The following is a 7,500-nucleotide window of genomic DNA, read 5'->3' as shown; positions in this document are numbered from 1 at the left end:
ACTTTATATTTGGACACGTACGATAGTAAAAGCCATTGGCATGTTGCCTACAATAGCAAACAAGTTTTTGCACGTGCATCATAATGGTGATACCGTGTTTATTTATTTGGCCACGGTTCACTTTCTATCAGGGAAGGAGTGTCACATATGTTGTCGCTAAATGGTTTTGCGGTTTACTGTGACACGGACCGTTTACGCGCAAAAAAGCTCAAATCCCGTTTAATCCTCACTCGGCAGAATCTGACGCTCAATCACACGACGCGATGCACCCAAACACACGCACATGCATCTAATCCACTTAAAACGCCCGAGATGAACCATTTCCCGACTATAAAACCCCGAGCCTGATGCATCATAACGCATTTCTCGTAAACACTGCACGAGATATTGTGTTGATGATGTGAGAATGATGCTGTAAAGGTCTCCTCCCCTCCCCTCCTGCTCTCCTACTCCTCATTTCCACTCCTCACTTCGCGATCACCCACGAGCAGATCTCCGAGGTCCAGCATCATGTCCTCAGACGTCCAGCTGCGCGAGCGAACGGACCCGGAGAGCAACAGCAGCGACTGAGATCAGGTAGGAAAAACTCTGCGTTTACTGCGTGTTATTCACTCAACATTCCCACAGATTTGCTTCATAACACAAGAGCCGAAGCATGCATAAGCAAACAGACGAACGCGCACGTGCAATAAACACAAGGCTGACGAAACAACCCGCTCAGAAAAAAAAAAAAGATTTTTTTTTTTTAATGCTCCCCTGAAGCTGAAATCGATTGCAAGCAGCGGGAAAACGAGGATCATTGTGGATTGAGACGTTGAACTTGACGCTCCATGGAGATTTCACGCGCTTTTAATTTCATAACTCACTCAAGCATGTAAGAAACTTAAAGACTTCATTCAGCAGGGTTCATTTGCACCGTTTTCAGAGCGCGCAATCAGAGGAAACCGGAGCTGGAAAACGCGCCAACTGAAGTCAATCAAAGCGGGATTTACGCACAAACCAATTTGAATTGTTCTGGAAATTTTTGGCTAGAACATTTACTTATCCGATTAAACAAATCAGGTTGAAAAGAAACGCATTTGGCTGAATTCATTGGCGTTTGAGTTGCGCGTAAAATCGTTTGCGCACTGAACTTGAGCGAGTCTAACGCGACGCATTCAGTCCAGACACACTGGATGGACTAATTATGTAACCATTTCCACATCTAGTTGGTCAGTTGGACGTTATGCATCTGCAGTAAATAATGCAAAAGCGTCAGCACAGGTCGGTACTATGAAAGAAAGTGTTTTTATGTTTCCTGACGCGAAAGTGTGTATTGAACTGATTCTCCATCTGATTTGATGGACGGGATTTGCTCTCTTGTTCACGGTTGTATTAGTGATCACGATCACAGACCTCTAACAAAAACAACTCGATCAAACTCATATATTTGTCTCCAACTCAACAGAAATGTGCAAATCACTGTGCGCAATGGGTGCTGGGTGGGGGATTTATCCAATGCGCGTTTAATAGTTTTTTTTAATTCTCCGAATACAGTGTAGTGTATTATTGGACTGTTTAGTTTAAGTTTGATTAGAGTTTGAAGTGATAAAAAAAATGAAAATGAGCCAATCACGCTCCTTTATCAGGCACTAATGTTTGTGTAAGGATGAACTGTTATTAATCAATGTGCTGGTAGTTTTCATGTAAAATCCCTGATGAAACTGATTTATTTCATCTGTTGCTCTCTTTATGGATCAGAAGAACCTGCGCGTGGGATTGATCAGATCGCTGTTCTCATCGATAATCAAAGCGCGTGCACGTGACACGGTGGCAGAGGCTCAAATCTGCTATTTGTAACCTTTAGGATTAGCAAATACTTCACAGAGGGAAAGGTAGAGATAACTTAGGTAGGCTATTGATTCCAATTGTGCTTATACAATGATTATTGTACAGGACACGAGCAGCGCATCGATTATCAGTGGATTTGGCACTGATGGATTGCTTGCGCTTTTGGTTGGATTCGTGAAATGAGGGAAAATGACGAGAAATAGAACATTTCCAACGCGTTTGACTGGAAATATCGGCTCGTTCGCACTTTACTCGAGGCTTTAATGACAGTGAAGCGGTTTCGTGAGATGCTGTGTAAACTGATGACCGTCTTTCGGTCTTTTTGAGTGCGCGTTACATGCAGACGGGAGCGCGCGTTGCATTTCCCGGGACGCGCAAAGATCACAAGATTTTTTTTTTTTAATTGCTACAATAAAAACTGTTAATTGCTCAAATGTTTCATTCATTTCAATGTAGCATATGATACAGTTAAAAGGTTTTTATTGGTGCTGTCAGTTGATATTGTAATACTTTCACATCTAATCACCAAAAATCATATAGAAACGACAATAAAAACTGTTAAATGGTAAAATGTTATGTACGTTTCTATATCATTTCAATGTAACATACAGTTAAAAGGTTTTTATTAGTGCGGTTAACCCCTTACTACTCGCCCCACGTTTTGGCAATCGAGTGCAAAATGACATACCCATAATAAAATGGTTGTTGCTAACTAGTCCTTTTGGCTACACACAAAACCAAGGTATCATTTAAAAGCTGACACTTGGCAGTTTACTATGAAAGACTTAAAATTGCTCTGAGCAATTACTAATAGAGAGATAAATAAGCTCAAAAACAATGGACGAGAATTTGTTTTTGTATAATAAATATTTATGAAAAAGAAAAATGCTTAAGGCAAAAATATACGGGCCTGGAAACACAAGCAAACTAAAGCCATAGGTCTTAACAATGTATGTTTCAAATTTGAAGTTTATACAAGCAAAAATGTTTTTTTTACAAGCATTTATTTCAGCGCCATGTCAGGGCACCTACCCAAAAAAGGCCACTTGGAGACTCCAAAGGGACACTTGGTAACCAACTTTTACCATGAGCTATAACAAGTTTTTTTGATCATTTCAATATATTTTCTTATTACAATACGACAAAGCACAACTTATATACTTTCTCTGGTGTATTGTTTACATCCTAAATGTTTATAAAAATGCAGTTATGTGCATTTTTGAAAAGGCTCCAAAAGGACCCTAAAGTGACATCTGGCAACTTGCTTATAAAAAGTATATATAACAAAGTCTTTTATTTGTTCACTACCATCCATTTAATGGTTAAGAATGACACATTATTTAGCAAATAAAACTTTTTTTATTTATACATCTGTATATAGTTACAAACAACTGTTTCTTAGTTCAGTGCAATCAACAGTGATACACATTTCTCAAAAGCCCCCCCAACTTTTTTTTGAATAAATAAATAAAACAAATGTACTATTTACAAAGTATTGCACAGTTTGGCAGTGCTGTTCTGTTGATGGTTTGTCAATTAGCTGGTAGTTCGTTCACCCGGTACATATACTCTCACAATCCCTATTGCAAATTAGCCATTCTGCACTGGACTAAAAAGTCACAGGAGGTTGTCATTCACACTAGAAGTGTCCAGCACACATAGAGGAGAGTTTTACCACAGGTAAGGACGGTTTGTCAAGCCCACTCGTCCACCCGGTACATATACTCTCACAGTCCCTATTGCAAAAGTGCTATCATTCTTTGGACTAAATATGAAGTCACACTAGGAGGTTGTTCTGTGCATGATAATCCATAAAGCAGTTCCTTTTAGGGAGGTAGCAGAAAGCTACATCACAGTTGTGACACTTCACAGGAGAATTCCAGTGGCACACCTTACATTTGCGTCTACCTGCCCTGCTGTCGTTGGTGATGTGCACGGGACTGTGACACCCACAAAAAGTATGAGAAGGAGGGTCAAAAACCTTGCTTTTGGTGGGATGTCCTGTCAGCTCCTGTCTCTTTCTTCCGTTCTTTCCTCTTGAACTTCTGGATGCAGCTGAAGATGTTGCAGCCACACACGGACGCTTGTTGTCCAGAGGCCTCTGGTACCCTCGCATCATCTGAAGTTTCGTCACTGTTGAATTACACAAAAAGGATTAGAAATACACCTAACATAACTGATTATCTTACACATAAATAAATATTATTGCCTTTTCAAATCTGAAATTCAAACAATCATTCACATACAGCAATCTACCTCTACACCCACTCTATTGTTGCCCTGATTGCACATTTACACTACCAGCTTACAGATTTTATATTCAAAAATAATTCACATACAGCAATTCTCCTCCATACCCACTCTATTGTTGCCCTGATTGCACATTTACACTACCAGCTTACAGATTTTTTTATTCAAAAGATCATTCGCTTACAGCAATTCTCCTCCATACCCACTCTATTGTTGCCCTGATTGCACATTTACACTACCAGCTTACAGATTTTATATTCAAAAATAATTCACATACAGCAATTCTCCTCCATACTATTGTTGCTCTGATTGCACATTTACACTACCAGCTAATAATGCAGACTGTAATCAGACAATAATAATGCCCTCAAATGCTATTTTTTAAATCTCACTAAACATTACTTTACTTGCTTCACGTTATTTGCTTACCACAAAGTGCTGGGCTGTCTCTTTCTTCCGTTCTTTCCTCTTGAACTTCTGGATGCAGCTGAAGATGCTGCAGCCACACACGGACGCTTGTTGTCCAGAGGGGTTTCTGGTACCCTCGCATCATCTGAAGTTTCGTCACTGTTGAATTACACAAAAAGGATTAGAAATACACCTAACACAACTGATTACCTTACACACATATAATTACATTTTCTTCTCTGAAAAGTTTGGTTTTGTAAACTTCGTCTTGCGTTCTAACTTACACACAAAACAATAGCCTATAGCTAACATTACATAGAGTAATATGTTCAATGTTGTATAGGGTTTCTTCTAATTCAGCGCTTGAATCACAACGAATTTTCACTGTTTTTCAATGTACTTAAAAGCCGCAATAGTGCAGAAAATCAAAACGAAAAAGCAATATTATACAAACTCACTAAAATGATTAGACACTTACCGATCTGAAACTGATCGAGACCTTCCAAAAACATATCCTCTTCTTCAAAGTCGACGCTGGATAACGTTACAGCACTCTCTTCTGAATATTCCACGCTTTCTTCATCACTGCTTCGCAGAAATTCCTCCAATGCAGCAGCAGGAGAAAATAACTTCTTTCCCCGCCGTGAACGCATTGCAGCAGGCTAATGTACACAGAGCGAGCGAGTGCTACTGTGCTAGCGCGAGCAGGTGACCTCTGTGCGTCATGACTGTCACGTGTGCGTAAATTTCCAGGGAAGCAAATGGTTGCGCTCACAAAGGAACACTGTTATAAACGCGAGATTATGCAAATCAGCACATGTGCGTATTCGTCATGGCATAGGCTTTCACTTTGGATGACAACACAACAGTTTCCATTGCTATTGGTTTATTTTTTACCACACATATATGCATTATGCATGATCATACGTCACCAAAAGCGTCTGACATCCTTCAATTCTTTCTAATCTTCTGGACCGATCTCATTAATTTCCAGACACTCTAATAAAAACACTGATATGTTATGTTTCATTGAATAATGCGCTAGATGTGGATAGTTCGTCGAATAAACGGGACAACGCCCTCGTGATTAGCAAATTTCAGGATGTAAACAATAGAAGTTCTATGGATATTTTTAACAGTTTGCATATTTTTGGACAAATTTTTACCATGTACATCATATACTGGACTCTTCCCATGGTAAAAAGATCGATGTCATCATTATTCTGCCAAGCATTACATTTCAACAACACAAAAAAGGTAAGCCCCCCCCCCTCCTCTTCATAGTTGTATCACATTGTTTATGTTGATAAAGAATAACAAAAAAACGGTTGCAAAGTTATCTTGATTGTATAATGCTTATAACGAGACGAATATACAGTGTCGTATCTTTCAAACAATGTATTGGTTAACCTTATTACTTGACAAAATGATATTGTAAACACGCGATAAATGTAAACAATAAAAGTTGGGGTCACCGGTGATCCCATGCCGCTCAAGGGGTTAATCGATTTTGTAATACTTTTGGCAAAAATTATGTTGAAACAATATAAAGACAGCATATTTAAAATATTTGTTTAATGTTTTTTTTTTTTGTATCACTGAAACCAATACTGATGTCTCCATTAGATTAATATGTTAAACATTTAATAGGCTTTTGAAAATGTAAACACTTTTAATTTAAGTGAACTTAAAAACAATCTTCACATAAACCCATTGTAATAAATGTCATTTAGCTGTGCCTTCAACGCTGTTTTTCTATTGGCTCAGTCAGACCGGTCGATTTTTACCCGCCTTGTTATAAAATGCACAAAAAAAGTAGATTGTTTTCATAGTTTTTGACCCATGTAATCTTGTAAATAGTGCTTTAAGATTTTCAGGTTGCTCTAAGAGGTACAGAAATTGAATAAAGTTATCAAACACTTCAGTTTTCAATGCATAAATGATAAATTGAATATAGATTAATCCTTATTAAAGCTACAAAAGTTATCCAGTCATGAGCAGCGAGTGATTCTCTCTTGTCTTTGGTTGTTTGATTAACATTAATGATAGACAGCAGGTTTATTAGGGCGCTGTCACTTTAAGACCTGAAGAGGATCTGACACGCGCTCATTTAACACTGTTTAACTCATTTAAGTCTCTACTTAAGAGGATACATAACGGGAATGATGGTTTAAAAGCGCTTGAATGAATGATAGTGCGATCATATACTGTACGAATGCGGGATTCATTATTTTAACAGTTAATTTTGACAGCCCTAGTTTTTATACATACTATTTATATATTTTTAAAATAAATTATGCACAACAAACTTCCATATTCTGTAAAAAAAAAAAGGTTGGATTGCTTCCAGTTCCAGTCTTTTGTATATGTACTTCATTAAATATTGAGACATTTTACTCTCGATACCGTCAAAGATGAGCAAAACGATGTCCATCGCATATGCAGATCTTCTTTTCTCACCAACATTTTAAATATTTAAATCGAATAAAATGGCAACGATAACCTTAAAAGTCCATAGATATTGGCGTAAACTCCTTCTCCGACGAGCGGATGCAATGTTTTCCTGTTTGTTCATGTGACCTTGTGACAGCAATATACTTTTACCATCAAATATATAGATTTTTACAAGAAAAACAAATCACTATCATTATAATTCATGGCGAACGGGCATAACAATTCTCTCACATTTATTTTTTTAACAAAATCATTTCCGTGTAGCTTCTTACTAACACTCTTAAAGGGCACATTAAATCAAAATGTGAGGTTTGTGACCTTTAGTGCATGTCTGAATCTCTGAGCTCATCTACATGCTGCTATCCTCCTAAAAGTTGTCTTCTTAATTTACTTTCAGCATTTAAATGTACAAACAAGTTTCTCTCTTCCTGGAAAACTGACCTATAATATCGATGACTCATGTTGTCTGCAGTTTTCTTCGCCCAATCAAACGCTCTGTAGAATGAGAATGCCCCGCCCCCTGAGGTCACCTGACACAGGGGAGCAACATCTCAAGTG

The 7,500-nt window shown here is 38.1% G+C and overlaps 1 protein-coding gene across 1 annotated transcript in view; it reads left to right on the top strand.

Moving 5' to 3' along the window:
- The first annotated feature begins 368 nt into the window (after nucleotides 1-368).
- chrm2a (cholinergic receptor, muscarinic 2a) overlaps nucleotides 369-7,500 on the top strand; it is a 106,829-nt gene continuing 99,697 nt past the window's right edge. Inside the window, exon 1 of the mRNA XM_056245383.1 lies at nucleotides 369-576. The gene's annotated coding sequence lies outside the window, so the exon portion shown is untranslated. The remainder of the gene's footprint in view (nucleotides 577-7,500) is intronic.

This window comes from Rhinichthys klamathensis, unplaced genomic scaffold (genome assembly GCF_029890125.1).
Source record: "Rhinichthys klamathensis goyatoka isolate OS25496 unplaced genomic scaffold, OSU_Roscu_1.1 h1tg000029l_1, whole genome shotgun sequence".
NCBI lineage: Eukaryota > Metazoa > Chordata > Actinopteri > Cypriniformes > Leuciscidae > Rhinichthys > Rhinichthys klamathensis.
This window is presented reverse-complemented; position numbering and strand designations above follow the sequence as displayed.